At 38.1% G+C, this 16,839-nt stretch overlaps 1 protein-coding gene and 1 pseudogene across 3 annotated transcripts in view; one reads left to right on the plus strand and one right to left on the minus strand.

The window, feature by feature from the left end:
- The window catches only part of DNAJC1 (DnaJ heat shock protein family (Hsp40) member C1), a 224,887-nt gene that overhangs the window by 135,448 nt on the left and 72,600 nt on the right, over nt 1-16,839 (plus strand). The window lies entirely within an intron of this gene.
- Nucleotides 8,802-13,646, minus strand: LOC307103053 (large ribosomal subunit protein uL18-like; annotated as a pseudogene). Its single transcript has one exon. The product of its transcript is annotated as a large ribosomal subunit protein uL18-like (transcript).

Below are 16,839 nucleotides of genomic sequence, written 5' to 3' on the forward strand. Positions count from 1 at the left end.
TGTGGTGTCTGCAGACTGACATAGCAAGACACGCACTGGCAACTGCCTTCCTCTTGCTGCCACTCTCAAGCTTGCCTCCAAGAACAAATATGGAATCATTTCTTTCCAAAGCCCTTATACCTCCATTTGTGCTGCACCAAGCACAGAACATCCACAAACCTATCTACTCTTCCCAATTTAAGGAACTCTCTCCCCTCAAAACTATTTTGGTTTTTAGTTCATCTCTTCCCTTTACACTTAGATTTTCTTTTTCCACCCTTTTCTCTTCACACTCAAAAGGTATTTACTGGCTTCAATAAGCACTGGATTGTTTTGAATTAGGACACATTTCTTTTAAGCTGTAAAATGTAAACAATATAGGCAGTTTTCGTATCCTGCTGTATTAAATTCTTAGTAACCTCCAGTGTTATAGAAGTTTCTCTGAGTGGGAAAAGAAAATAATCACAGTCTCGACTCAGATTTACAAACTAAGAGAAAGAGAAAGAACAAAATCAGAAGCTGTACCTTTGTGTGGACTAAAATATGTACATGAGATTATATATGTTTGCATATATTCAAGAATATATATATAAATAGACAAAGAATACCATGAGAATTAAATAAAATAAAGCGAGAGACACATCATAGCCCTTCAATAAATATTAGTTTAATTTTAATTAGATAATTTTCTGAAAGAATTTTTTAATGGTTAATTGGCAAGTTTTATTTTATTGACTAATATTTTCTAACTCCATCTTTCGTTTCATAATGTCTTTCAATGAATATTTTATAGATAGCTTGAGAAAATATTTTTACAACCATTTATCTTGTAATGGCTATTTAACTTTTTAGTTTTAAATTTGTTTTCTTTATAGAAACTTCCTACAAAGAAAACAGTTCACAATTAATTGAAAGAATGCCAAGATAATATTAATGATTAAGTCTCTAAAGTGGGTTTTTTGTTAAGCCTGGGCATCAATTAATTAAAACTGCTACCACACCACCTGCTCTCTTTTGCCTTGAATCTTATCACATCAATGTTGTTTTGAAATCTGAGAATGCTTTCCACTTCCTGACAACTAATATGTTACTTGTTCTAGTCAGACATCATATTGCTGATTAGCTGAATACTATTTCCTGTTTCTTTTTCCTGTATCTCTCAATGAACCACTTCTGTCTTAGTAGGATTATGATGTTATATAAAACAGATAATTAAATAAATTAGATTTTATTTTGCAAAGAGAAGGTCATCATGGAAAAGATGAATCATAGTGTACTAAATGCTTTCCCAAAGTAAAATTTTGATATTTTAAATCTAACTAGGTATACCTATGGAGAGAGTATTTTTTTAAATCTACATTTGTTTCTGATCTTCCTTTTATAGTGTAAGAGTTTTTCTGTATTCTGTAGTGTAGGATTTTTGTGTTTTGTATTATTTTCCTTGTATTTGGTCTTTTTAATAATATTAAAAATATTTTTAGAAAAAAAACTGAAATAGCCCTAGCTGGTTTGGCTTAGTGAATAGAGCATTGGCCTGCGGACTGAAGGGTCCTGGGTTTGATTTCAGTCAAGGGCACATACCTCGGTTGCAGGCTCCACCCTGGCCCAAGCCCTGGCCGGGGCTCGTGCAGGAGGCAACCAATCGATGTGTTTCTCTCACATGGATATTTCTCTCTGTCTTTCCTTCTCTCTAAAAGATCAATGGAGCCCTAGCCGTTTGGCTCAGTGGATAGAGTGTCGGCCTGCGTTCTGAGGGGGCCCGGGTTCTTCCAGTCAAGGGCACATGCCCGGGTTGCGGGCTCAATCCCCAGTAGGGGGCGTGCAGGAGGCAGCTGATCAGTGATTCTCTCTCATCATTGATATTTCTATCTCTTTCTCCCTCTCCCTTCCTCTCTGAAATCACCCGAGGATTTTTTAAAAAAGGAAAAAAACTGAAATATATATAATTCTCATATTGTAATTACTGGTCACTTATACGTATGGCTCCTGTACTCCATTATAAACCACCTGATGGTTGAGTTCACATCTCTTTTATCTTTATATCCACTGCAGTGTCTATCTATAGGGTAAATGTTAATTGAACTCGGTTGTTGAATTAAACTGATCCCACTAATTTACTTCTCTCCATCACTCAATGCCCATTACATGTTCTTATCCTTTATGTGTTTATTTTTCAAAGGACAATCTTATTTTCATCATATTAAAGTTTCTGGAGAATTTCACCATATTCTCAACTAGAAATCACAGGGGCAAGGCTAATTTATTTTAATAATGGATTAGATTCAAGTTACTGGACCAGAAAAGTCTGGTCCAGTAACTTGTTTTCTAATGATTTCTTATGATTTCTTATGTTTTCTAAAGTTTTCTAATGATTTCTTAAAGTCTTTTAAAAAAAGATGTTCTGATACAACAATACAGTTATTATTGAGAAAATAACTTCCTCTACCTAAATAAAATGCCCATGAGGCCAAAGTGTGTTCCTGATTGCCAATTTATTACTTTGTCATGTAGATCAGACTATTCTCATAAATGTGATCAGTTTATTCTGTCCCCTGCTTAATCTATATATTAAGTTAAATTACATGTAGAAGACCCTTTATCAATATACCATGAAAAATGACTTTCTCATGACCTAAACATATTCAGAGTGAATTCTTGAAAGAAAGACATGTTGAGCAAAGACACAAAATAAGACATTTCAAAAGCATGTTCAAGATATTATGGTAGGCCACTGTGTCTAGAACATGGTGATAGTATAACATGAAAGACAGGTAAATAAAATGTAGAAACTTTTTAATGTCAGGCTAAGAAATTTAGATTTTATATTACATGTCATGGGGAATCTTTGGAGTGATGGTGCTCTGTTTTATGAAGGTGACTTTAGCATCAATACACTGCAACTGTAGAGTGAGAGTAGAAAAGAAAGAAATTGTAGAACTGATACTTGCCTTAATTATAGTTAACTAGTAAATTGTGGAGCCAGGACTCAAATGGTCTATCTGACTCTAAAACCAATACACTATCCACCCCTACAATATAAATATATTAAAAGTTATATGTCTATTTACTAAAAGAGAGAACCATGTCTTTTCATTTTTACATCCCAATGTGTTAGCACACTGTCTACAAAAATAGTGGGTACTTCATTAGTTCAATCAATAAACATTTATTGAGCACATACTAGGCATTGTGCTAGCATATGCATATGGTTCAGTTGGAATAGATATTATCAGTTTTCCCAAGTAATTATAGTCAATTTACACATCCATCACCAGTTTGCAAGTTCCTGTTGCTCCATATCCTTATGCACACTTGGTATTATCTTTTTTCATTTTATCTTTTCTAGTGTTATCCCAATTATTTTTAAAGTAATTTTTTAAAATTGAGGTGAAATTCATGTAACATAAAATTAACCTTTAAAAGTGAACAATTCAGCCTGGCTGGTGGTAGCTCAGTAGTTAAGCATTGACCCATGAATCAGGAGGTCAGGGTTCAATTCCGGGTGAGGGCACACGCCCAGGTTTCGGGCTCTATCCACAGTAGGGTGCGTGCAGGAGGCAGCCAATCGATGACTCTCGCTGTTGATGTTTCTATCTCTCCCTTCCTCACTCTGAAATCAATAAAAACATTTTTTAAGTGAACAATTTAGTACATTCATGGGTAGTGTTATACAACCATCACCTCTGTGTAGCTCCGAAAAATTTCATCACCCAAAAGGAAACTCTGTACCTTTCAAGTAGTTGCTCCCCATTCCCCGTCCCTGTCCCCATCAGCCCGTAGCATCCATCCATCTTCATTTTGTCTTTGTGGATTTACCTATTTTGGTTATTTCTTTTAAATGAAATTATACAATATACTAGAAGCCCAGTGCACGAAATTCGTGCACGGGGGGGGGGGTTGTCCCTCAGCCCAACCTGTACCCTCTCCAATCTGGGACTCCTGGAAGGATGTCCGACTGCCCGTTTAGGCCCGATCCTGGTGGGATCGGGCCTAAACGGGCAGTCGGACATCCCTCTCACAATCCAGGACTGCTGGCTCCCAACTGCTTGCCTGCCTGCCTTCCTGATTGCCCCTAACCGCTTCTGCCTGCCAGCCTGATCACCCCCTAACCACTCCGCTGCCAGCCTGGTTGATGCTTAACTGCTCCCCTGCCAGCCTGTTTGCCCCCAACTTCCCTCCTCTGCCAGCCTGGTCACCCGTAACTGCCCTCTCCTGCAGGGTTGATCACCTCCAACTGCCCTCCCTTGCAAGCCTGGTCCCTCTCAACTGCCCTCCCTTGTAGGCCGGGTGCCTCCCAACTGCCCTCTCCTGCTGGCCATCTTGTAGTGGCCATCTTGTGCCCACATGGGGACAGGATCTTTGACCACATGGGGGCAGCTATATTGTGTGTTGCAGTGATGATCAATCTGTATATTACTCTCTTACTAGATAGGATAGAGGCCTGGTACACAGGTGGAGGCCAGCTGGTTTGCCCTGAAGGGTGTCACAGATAAGGGTGGGGGTTCCCTTGGAGTGTGGGGCGGCCTGAGCAAGGGACCTGTGGTGGTTTGCAGGCCGGCCACGCCCCCTGGCAACCCAAGGGGAGGCCCTGGTATCTGGAATTTATTTTCCTTCTACAATTGAAACTTTGTAGCCTGGGGCGGCAGCCATTTCTGTGGCAGTTAATTCACCTTCTACAATTGAAACTTTGTAGCCTTAAGTGGGTGAGCCCGGCCAGGGTGTGCGGAAAGCTTTGCTTCCCCTGTTGCCGCCGGCAACCCTGGCCTGCTCTCTCAAGCTCCATTCTGCCGCCATTTGTTTGAATTTGTTTACCTTGTATAATTGAAACTTTGTAGCTTGAGTGGAAGCTTAGGCCTGCAACGGCTATGGAAAGCCTGGCTTCCTCTGTTACCTGGGAAACCTTGCTCTCTGGCTGTAGCCATCTTGGATTGGGGTTAATTTGCATACTCGCCCTGATTGGCTGGTGGGCATGGCTTGGCTGGTGGGCGTGGCTTATGTAGCGAAGTGATGGTTAATTTGCTTATTACCATTTTATTAGAGAGGATGACCTCTTGTTTCTGACTTTTCACTTAGCATGTTTTAATGTTTATCCACATTGAAACATTATATTTATGCCACATTATAGCATGTATCAGTCTTTTTTATGGCTGAAAAATGTAACATTCTATGTATATACAAAAATTTGTTTATCCATTCTTCAGTTGATAGATATTTGTGCTGTTTCTTCCTTTTGGATACGGTGAATAGTGCTATAATGAACATGTATGTACATGTATTTGTAGAGAACCTGTTTTAAGTTCCTTTGAGTATTTACCCAAGTAGAATTGCTAGGACATATGGTAATTCTATGTTTAGTTTTTTGACAAACTCCCAATCTGTTACCATAGCAGCTGAACCATTGTAATATATCCTCACCAACACTTGTTATTTCTGTTGTTGTTATTGTTGTTGCCATCCTAGGTTGTGCAGTGGTATCTCATTGTGGTTTTGATTTGCATTCCCATCATGACTGATAATGTGCATCTTTTCATGTTTGCCATTTGTGTACCTTCGGAGAAATGCCCTTTTTGTTTGCTTGTTGTTTTTATTTTAATCGTTATTTTTGAAAGTATTGCATGGATCCTCCTTTTTCATGCAATTACCTCTTCCAGTCCTCTCCCGTCCTCCCACCTCCAGGCCTTCCCCACCCCATTGTCTGTGTCCACAGGTTATACATATATGCATACAAGTTCATTGGTTGATCTCTTGCCACCCACCCTCTCCTGCTTCCCTCTGAGGTTCAACAGTCTGTTCATGCTTCTGTGACTCTGGGTCTATTTTTGATCATCAGTTTATTTGGTTCATTAGATTCCACATGAGTAAGGTCATGTGACACTTACCTTTCTCTGACTGGAAATGCCCTTTTTGAATTGGGTTGTCATTTTGTTATTAAGTTCATTATATATTCTGGATACTAGACCTTTATCATATAACTGATTCACAAATATTTTCTCCCATTCTGTGGGATTTCTTTTCACTTTCTTAAAATGTTCTCTTTTTTTTTCATGCTTTTATTGATTTTTAAAGAGAGGAAAGGAGAGGGCTAGAGTAACAGAAAAATTGATGAAAGAGATGCACACTGGCTGAGCTAAAAATTTAGTTCTTTTATACACATTATTTTTTAATTTTGATGAAGTCCCAATTTTTATACTTTTGCATTTGTGGCTCTTGGTACCATTTCTATGAATCCATTGTCCAATCCAAGGTCTATATATACATATGTCTTTATGCCAGTACCATACTGTTTTGATTACTGTAGCTTTGTAGTAAATTTTGAAATCAGGAAGTATGACTTCTCTAGCTTCTTCTTTTTCAAGATTGTTTATGCTGTTTGGATTCCCTTAAATTTCCAAATGAATTATAGGATGATTTTTCTATTTGCACAAAATATCATTGGGATTTTGTAGAACAACCAATCTGGTGGCATTGGTAAACACCTGTACTTGCTGCCTCTCACAACCACATCAAAACTCCAACTAAAAGACAAAACAAATATCATCCAGAACCATGGGAAAGCTGTTTGAGTGGAAGTTCTACAACTAGAAGGAAAGAAAAAAGTGCATTGAGACTGGTAGGAGGTGCGGAGGTATGGAGGTGTGCGCGAAACGGGCTGGCAACTGGGTGTGCTGTTGTTGTTTTTCAGTCGGGAGGGAGATACAAGCTCCCTATTGCTCTGAACTCCAGTTCCGGGCAAGACTCTGGGGACCCAGACTCATATGGGGAGAAACTGGACTGTCTGGCAACTCCACCCAAGCTGTGCACAGTGGCTTTTGCATATGAATGGCCTGTCCTCTTGCAACCTAAAACCTAACAAACTGCAGCTGGGTCAGAGAGCTCCAAAGCTTCCAAAAGAAGGCCTAAGGCCCTGCAGCAGCAGCCGGCATTGCTTCACAGCTGGGCTTCATCTGGGTACTTCCAAACTCCATACAAAGAGGAGGAATCTGCAGATCTCTCTGTAGCTTCTGCTGGGTGGCCTCAGGCAGTGGCTGACTTTGCACCTCCTTGGAGATCCAAGAGCCAGTGTACCCAGTGGTCAGTGTGAGACCATACCAGATTACAACTCTTCACATCCATAAGAGACATACTCAGGGGGCAGACTCAGTGAGTGCCAAAGCCCCAATGAAGCAAGTCCTTCCCCATAAGGGTGTCTCCAGCACAGCAGTTCTCCCATTGTAGTCACAACTGGTCCTCACAGCCAATTGGCCTGAAGGTCAATTCCTCCCGGTGATACCAACAGCAATCAAGGCTTAACTACAACAAGACTGTGCACACAGCCCACAAAGGGGTGCACCAAGAGTGTCCACCTCAGGTAATTGGGGAGGCTGAGCCACTGGGCTGTATAGGACACCTAGCACACAAGGCCATTCTATCAACAAAGGGAAGAAGCCAAAATGCGGAGACAAAGAAACAGGTCACAAATGAAAGAAATGGAGGAAAGCAAACTACTGGATATAGAGTTCAAAACCACGGTTATAGGGTTACTCAAGAATCTTCTAGAAACCTCCGAGAAATTTAGTGAGACCCTCAAGGATATGAAAAAGGACCAATCAGAAATTAAGCATACACTGACTGAAATAAAGAATAATATACAGAGATCCAATAGCAGACTAGAGGATCCCAAGAATCAAGTCAAAGATTTGAAATACGAAGAAGCAAAAACCCAACCGGAAAAGAAAAAAGAATCCAAAAATATGAAGATAGTGTAAGGAGCCTCTGGGACAACATCAAGCATACCAACATCCGAATTATGGGGGTGCCAGAAGAAGAGAGAGAGAAAGATATTGTAAACCTATTTGAAGAAATAATGACAGAAAACTTCCCCTATAGAAAGAAATAGACTTACAAGTTCAGGAAGCGCAGAGAACCCCAAACAAGAGGAATCCAAAGAGGACCACACCAAGACACATCATAATTAAAATGCCAAAGGCAAAAGACAAAGAGAGAATCTTAAAAGCAGCCAGAGAAAAACAGTTAGTTACCTACAAGGGAGCACCCATACAACTGTCAGCGGATTTCTCAACAGAAATGATGCAGGCCAGAAGGGAGTGGCAAGAAATATTCAAAGTGATGAATAGCAAGAACCTACAACCAAGATTACTCTACCCAGCAAAGCTATCATTTAGAATTAAAGGTCACGCCGAAACCAGTTTGGCTCAGTGGATAGAGCGTCGGCCTGCGGACTGAAGGGTCCCAGGTTCGATTCCGGTCAAGGGCATGTACCTTGGTTGCGGGCACATCCCCGGTGGGGGGTGTGCAGGAGGCAGCTGGTCGATGTTTCTCTCTCATCGATGTTTCTAACTCTCTATCCCTCTCCCTTCCTCTCTGTAAAAAATCAATAAAATATATATATAAAAAATAATAATAAAAAATAAATAAATAAAGGTCAGATAAAGAGCTTCACAGATAAGAAAAAGCTAAAGGAGTTCATCACCACCAAACCAGTATTATATGAAATGCTGACAGGTATTCTTTAAGAAGAGGAAGAAGAAAAAGGTAAAGATAAAAATTATGAACAACAAAGTGACAACAAATACATGTCTATCAACAAGTGAATCTAAAAATCAAGTGAATAAAAAAATCTGATGAACACAATAAACTGGTGAATATAATAGAATCAGGGGCATAGAAAGGAAGTGGACGGACAATTCTCAGGAGGAAGGGGGTCTGGGGAGTGCGGGAAGAGATTGGACAAAAATCTTACACCTATGGACAAGGACGGGGGGCGGGGGGAGGGTAAGGACATGGGGTGGAGTGGGAACCCAGTGGAGAGGAGCTATGGGAGGAAAAAAGAGGAACAACTGTAATAATCTGAACAATAAAGATTTATTTAAAAAATATATTTGGGATTTTGATGAAGATTGCATTAAATCTATAGATCACTTAAGAATATTAAGTCTTCTAATCCACAAACATGGGGTATCTTTCCATTTATTTATGTCTTCTCTAATTTCTTTCAATAATGTTTTATAGTTTTCATTGTACAGATATTTCCACCTCTTTGGTTATGTTAATTCCTAAGAATTTTTTCTTTTTTATGTTATTATAGAAAAAATTATTTTCATAGATTCCTTTTCATATTATCAATTATTAGTGTATACAAATGCAACAGTGTGTGTGTTGATTTTATATACTTCAACAATGCTGAATTCATTTTTAGTTCTAACAGAAGCTAATTCTAGTATTAGGCAAGAATTTCTAGTACTAGGTTGAATAGAAGTGCCTAAAGTGGGCATCCTTGTCGTCTTTTTTATCTCAGAGGGAAAGCTTTTGGACTTTTACATAGAGTGTGATGCCAGCTGTGATGTTTTCCTTGTCTAACATTTATTATGTTCCTTCTATGTGCCTAGTTTAAATGGTTTTAACATGAAAAATTGTTGAATTCGTGGAATGCTTTTTCTGCATCAATTAAAATGATCATGTGGTTTCTTTCCCCCTTAATTCTATTAGTGATTCTATCATTGAGTGATTTTCTTGTATAGAACAATCCTTGCATTCTTGGCATAGATCCCACTTCATCATGATACATATTTGTTTTAATGTACTTTTGGAATTGATTTGCTAGGATTTCATTGAAGATTTCGCCATCAGTATTCAAAACGTGTATTGGTCTGTAGTTTTCTTATGGTGTGTTTGTCTGGCTTTGGAATCAGGGTAATATGGACCTCATAGAATGTGTTAGTGCAACCGAAAAATGCAGGTTTTGCTACCTGCCACAGGAAAGTAAAACCTATGAGACAGGTGCTGGTGCAAAAGGAAAGACCTGGGACAACAGTGAATTCCCATCTCAAAGACCCATCCCCCTTTCCTGCTCATTATTCTAATTACCCATACATTTCCCTCTGAGTACTATTTTGGCTATACCAATATATTTTTATAGTGTTCTATTAATCTTTTTCTCTAAATAGCCATAATTCTACATTTTTATTTTTTGAGTTACTTTGGAGAGTTTTATAAAATTTCAAAATGGTTCATTCTATTCTTTTTGGCTCTTCTTTTGTTGTGAATACCCTTTTCACTGCTGTGATAGCAATATAAAACAGTGTGCCATAAGACTTTTCAAAACATGCTATACCTGACTATTTTTTTAACTGTTTGCCTAATAAGTTTATTGTCTCTGGAAAATCTTCATAGAAAATTGTGATTTGGTTTATTAGCTCTCAGCAGCCCATTCCTGAGCTCTGAGGAAGCTTGCTTTCTTCTGAGCTACCTGATCTTTCTTCTGGGCAAGAGACATTTTGGACGGTTCCACCTCTTCTTTTTAACTTCTTTCTTAGGCTTCTTCTCATAGACTGGATTCTCTCGTATAGCAGCATGAGCTTTCTTATACATCTCCTCCATCATATCTGGAGTTACGTTGTTCTTTATATATTGAGAGAACTGTTTCTTGTAAGCATCTTCATCTTCTTCCATTAGATAACGCATATAATCTGCAACATTCTGACCCATGATGTGCTTCCTATGTACTTCTGCATTGAATTCCTTGCTTTCTGAATCATAACCAGGGAATCGTTTGGTACTGTGAGGAATAGATAGGCCTCCATCCACAGCTCCCTTCAGGGCCCCAAAAACTTTATTTCCAGTAGTAGTTCTGGCAAGCCCTGCATCCAAATAGCAGGTGAAGGCACCAGGTTGACCATCAATGCTTTCTATGTTGTATTCATCTCCAGTCACCTCCTGGCCTTCATAGATCTTGTCCATGCCAAACCTACTGAGAAGCCTGCGGGCCAGCAACAGGCCAGTACAATATGCTGCAGCATAATTTGTCAGGCCAACCTTCACACCATACTTTGGGAGTTCATGAGCATAAGCTGCACAAACTATCATATCTCCTTCTATACGGGCATAAGCAATCTGACAGATGATACTCTGTTCGTTACGCGAACTATCATCCTGTATTTAGGTGTGTTGTACTTGTTTTTATCCTGAATTACCAAGCGTTTCCGGGCATAGTAATCACTTTTACCCTCTCGCTGTCTTCTGAATTTCACTTGGTATCACTTGAAGTAGGCCTTATTCTTGACAACTTTCACAAACCCCATCTGGCAGAAGTGAGACCCACGACCGCGGCTTGCCACAGACCTGCTGCTATACCAGACTATTTGGTCACGGCTATTGACCCCTTTTCCAGACTGTTGAATAAAAACATGACAACAGCCAACACAACAAGAGCCATCCACTGTGAATAAATCAAAAGTATACCTTTTTGAGGGGTCGGTATATTTTTTGGTGGACCACAGAATTTTAATAATTAGTTTATGTGTGTCATGAGATGTAAAAAATTGAAAAGCACTGCTATATAATCATAAATGGTCTTCGAATATTTCTGTGTCTTAGAATATTATCAAGATTTCCTCTTTGTGACCTTATACATAATCAATTTTGATAAATATTTCATATTTAATTTAAGTACTTTTATTATAGCCAAGTACATAGCACCATTGTATCTTTTAAAAATCACAATTAATTGTTCTTCCTTATCACCTTACCTCTAAGGGTTGAAGTGCCCAGAGCATTCTGCACTCACTTCCAGAGTGATCTCATCTAATCTCATGGATTGAAATCCCACCTTTATACTGATGACTTCCAAATTTATATCTCTACATGGGACTTCTTCCTGAACTTCAAACCTATTTATTCAACTGCTGCTTATTTCCACTTTTGTATCTAATAGGCATCTCCAATTTAATTTGCTTCTTTTTCTCTACTTTTTTTCTTGCTTTTTGACTGTTTTCTTATTCCAGTTTCCCCTTTTAATAGTTTTTAGGTTACATATTCTATTTCTGCTCTTTTAGTGGTTACTATAGAGATTGCAATATTTATTATTAGCTTTTACTCTTTTTCTGGAAAATATGAAGACCTTAAAATACTATAACACTTTTTATTCCTCCTTTTTGATTGTTATATTATTAATGTATTTTAAAAAATTGTTTAAACTGATTATTAGAGAGGAAGGGAGAGAGAAACATCAATGTCAGAGTGAAACATCCATTGGCTGCTCCCCACCCCCCACTGGGGATTAATCCTGCAACTCAGGCATGTGCCCCAACCAGGAATCAAACCAGCAACCCTTCAGTGCAAAGAACAGTGCCCAACCAACTGAACTAAAGTACCTTTTTAACACTTTAAGGCATCGTTATTATGTACAGGGTGTCCCCAAAAAAATGTATACATAGAATATCTGTAGATTCTATTACATTTTGAAAATAAAATGCAATTTACTAAACACTGCCTTTATAATTTTTCAAAGTGTGTATACATTTTCAGGGGACACCCTGTATATTTAATTTATTTTTTCTTTTCCTTTTTAAAATATGTTTTTACTGATTTCAGAGCAAGGAAGGGGAGAGGGATAGAAACTTCAATGATGAGTGAGGATCATTCATTGATTGGCTGCCTCCTGCACGCCCCCTACAGGAAATCGAGCCCACAATCTCTTCATGTGCCATGACCTTGAATTGAACTGTAACTTCCTGGTTCATGGGTTGACACTCAACCACTGAGCCACATCAGCTGGGCTATGCTTTTTTTGTCTTTTTATTTCTCATACTTCCTTTTGGGAATCATTTTATTTTTTCCTGAAGTTCATCCTATAGACTTCACTTTAGTTAGGGAATATCTGTGGGAAAACTCTTAGTTTTTGTTTCTTAAAACATATTTTTGCTGAGTAACTCTGAGTTTACAATTTTCTTCTAGCATGTTGATTTCAGTGTTTTTTTAACTTCTACTCTTACTGTCAACTGTTGGTCTAAGTTTTGCTTCTTTGAAAATAATGTCTTCTTTTGCCTCCTACTTATTTTTAAAAGAACTTTGTCTTCAGTGTTCTCCATTTTCACCATTACATTCTAGGTGCGAATGTCTTCAGTCACCCTGCTTGGAATTTGTTCGGATTTTTGAATAGGGGATTGATGCCTTTTTCAGTTGTAGAAAAACCTTAGTTATCATCTCTTTATATAATTTCCATGTCCTATTTCTGCCTAATCCCAAGGCACTAATTACATATTCGTTAGACTTTCTCACTCTTTCCAAATTTCATAACCTCTATCATATTTTTTATACCTTTGTCTCCTTGGGCCTCATTCTAGATTACTTTTTATTTTATTTCCTACTTCTCTATTACAAATTCTCTTTACAGCTGTATCTAATCTGCTATTTGACCTATCCAGAGTTTTATATTTCTTTTTTTTTTTAATTTTATTGTTTAAAGTATTACAAACAGTAGTACATATGTCTCCTTTTTTTTTCCTATTGACCTTCCCCTATCCTCCCCTAAACCCCAGCACATGCCTTCACCCAACCCCCTCAGTGTCTTGCGTTCATTGGTTATGCTTATATGCATGCATACAAGTCCTACAGTTGATCTCTTAACTCCTCCCCTCCCAACCCTCCCCAGCCTTCCCACTGTAATTTGACAGTCTGTTTGATGCTTCTCTGCCTCTGTATCTATCTTTTTGTTCATCAGGTTATAATGTTCTTTATTATCCATAAATGTGTGAGATCATGTAGTAGTTTTCTTTCACTGACTGGCTTATTCCACTTAGCATAATGCTCTCCAGTTCCATGCATGCTGCTGCAAATGGCAAGAATTCCTTCTTTTTTACCGCAGCATAGTATTCCATTGTGTAGATATACCACAGTTTTCTAATCCACTCATCTGCTGATGGGCATTTAGGCTCTTTCCAAATCTTAGCTATGGTGAATTGTGCTGCTATGAACATAGGGGTGCATATATCCTTTCTGATTGGTGTTTCTAGTTTCTTGGGATATATTCCTAGAAGTGGTATTACTAGGTCAAATGGCAGTTCCATTTTTAAATTTTTGAAGAAATGCCATACTGTTTTCCACAGTGGCTGCACCAGTCTGCATTCCCACCAGCAGTGAAGAAGGGTTCCTTTTTTTCCACTTCCTCTCCAGCACTTGTCATTTGTTGATTTGTTAATGATAGCCATTCTGACAGGTGTGAGGTGATACCTCATGGTCATTTTGATTTGCATCTCTCAGATGATTATTGACTTTGAGCATGTTTTCATATGTCTCTTGGCTTTCTGAATGTCCTCTTTCAAAAAGTGTCTATTTAGGTCCTTTGCCCATTTTTTTTATTGGATTGTTTATCTTCCTTTTGTTAAGTTGTATGAGTTCCCTGTAAATGTTGGAGATTGAACCCTTATCGGAGATAACATTGGCAAATATGTTCTCCCATGCAGTGGGCTTTCTTGTTCTTTTGTTGATGGTTTCTTTTGCTGTGCAGAAGCTTTTTATTTTGATGTAGTCTCATTTGTTTATTTTCTCCTTAGTCTCTCTTGCCCTAGGATCTGTGTCTGCAAAGATATGCTACAACATATGTCTGCAATTTTGCTGCCTATGGACTCTTGTAGGATTTTTATGGTTTCCCGTCTTACATTCAAGTCCTTTATCCATTTTGAGTTTATTTTTGTGTATGGTGTAAGTTGGTGATCTAGTTTCATTTTTTTGCTTGTATCTGACCAAATTTCCCAGCACCATTTATTAAAGAGACTGTTCGATTCCACTGTATGTTCTTGCCTCCTTTGTCAAATATTAATTTAGTATAATGGCTTGGGTCAATTTCTGGATTCTCTATTCTATTCCATTGGTCTGCATTTCTGTTCTTGTGCCGGTACCAGGCAGTTTTGAGAACCGTGGTTTGATAATATATTATGATCCCTCCAACTTCGTTCTTCTTTCTCAGAATAGCTTTTTTTTATTCCAGATGAATTTTTGGAGATTTTGTTCTAGATCTGAAATATGCCATTGGTATTTTAACAGGTATTGCATTGAATCTATAGATTGGTTTAGGTAGTATGGACATTTTAATGATGTTGATTCTACCAATCCAGGAACATGGTATGTTCTTCGATTTGTTTATGTCTTCCTCTATCTCTTTTTTCAATGGCCTGTAGTTTCCCGAGTACAGGTATTTTACGTCCTTAGTTAAGTTTATTCCTAGATATCTTAATTTTTTGGTACAATGGTACATGGGATTGCTTTTTCTTTTCTCTTTCTGTGAGTTCATTATTGGTGTATAAGAAGGCCATAGATTTCTGGGTGTTAATTTTGTATCCTGCTACATTGCCACATTCATTTATTAGATCTAATAGTTTTTTTATGGAGTCTTTGGGGTTTTCTATGTATAGTATCATGTCATCTGTGAATAAGGACCGTTACTTCTTTTCCAATTTGGATGCCTTTTATTTCTTCTTCTTGTCTGATCACTATGGCTGGTACTTCTAGTACTATGTTGAACAGGAGTGGGGAAAGTGGGCATCCCTGTCTTGTTCCTGTTCTTTGGTGAAATGGTTTTAGTTTTTGCCCATTGAGTATGATGTTGGCTGTAGGTTTGTCATATAGGGCTTTTATTATGTTGAGGTATGATCCCTCTATTTCCACTTTGCTGAGAATTTTTATCAAAAAAGGGTGTTGGATTTGTCAAATGCTTATTCTGCATCAATTGATATGATTATGTGATTTTTGTCTCTCAGTTTGTTTATGCAATGTATCACATTTATTGATTTGCAGATATTGTACCATCCTTGCATCCCCAGAATAAATCCCACTTGGTCATGGTGTATAATCTTTCTAATGTATTGCTGAATCCTATTAGCTGGAATTTTGTTGAGGATTTTAGCATCTATGTTTCTCAAGTATATTGGCCTTTAGTTCTCTTTTTTTGTGGTGTCTTTATCTGGTTTTGGGATTAGGGTAACCCTGGCTTCATAGAAAGAGCTTGGAAGTGTGCCTTCCTCTTGAATTTTTTGGAATAGTCTGAGGAGGATAGGTTTTAGTTCTTCTTTGAATGCTTGGTAGAACTCCCCTGTAAAGCCATCCGGACCAGGGCTTTTGTTTGCTGGAAGATTTTTGATTGCTGTTTCAATTTCTTTGGTAGTATCGGCCTATTCAGGTTTTTTTATTCTTGGTTGAGTTTTGAGAGCTTGTATTTTTCTAAGAATATATCCATTTCATCTACCGAATTTTCCGGCGTATAAGACAACTTTTTAACCCAGGAAAATCTAAAAAGTCGGGGGTCTTATACGCCGGAAAATATGGTATTTGGGTTTTAAGCAATCTGATATACATTGTCAGAGATTTTTCTAACCTACCGTATTTTCTGGCGTATAAGACCCCGACTTTTGAGAAGATTTTCCTGGGTTAAAAAGTCGTCTTATACGCCAGAAAGTACGGTAGGTTGTCCATTTTGTTGGAATAGAGTTGTTCATAGTATTTTTTCATAATCGTTTCTATTTTTGTAGGATCGGTTGTTACTTCACCTCTTTCATTTCTGATTTTGTTTATTTGGGTCCTCTATCTTTGTTTCTTGGTGAGCCTGGCTAGAGGTTCATCAATCTTTATCCTTTCAAAGAACCAGTTTTTGGTTTTCTTGATCTTTTGTATTGTGGTTTTTTGGGGGTTTTTTTGGTTTGGTTTTTTGTTTTGTTTTGTTTTTTGTTTGTTTGTTTTTTGTCTCTATGTCATTTATCTCCTTCCTTCTGCTTATGCTGGGCTATCCTTGTTGCTCTCTTTCTAACTCTTTGAATTGTAGGGTTAGATAATTTATCATTGTTTCTTGTTTTTTGAGGTAGGCCTGTAGAACTATGAACTTCCCTCTCAAGACTTTCACTGTGTCCCATAGATTTTGGATTGTTGTGTTTTCATTGTTGTTTATTTCCATGATGCTTTTTATTTCTTCTTTGATCTCTTTGGTAACCCAGTCACTGTTTAATAGCATGCTATTTAGCCTCCAGGTGTTTGCTTTTTTTTAATTGTTTTTATTGTAGTTGATTTCTAGTTTTATGACATTGTGATCTGAGA

The sequence above is a fragment of the Cnephaeus nilssonii genome (assembly GCF_951640355.1).
Source record: "Cnephaeus nilssonii genome assembly, chromosome: 1".
NCBI classification, from domain to species: domain Eukaryota; kingdom Metazoa; phylum Chordata; class Mammalia; order Chiroptera; family Vespertilionidae; genus Cnephaeus; species Cnephaeus nilssonii.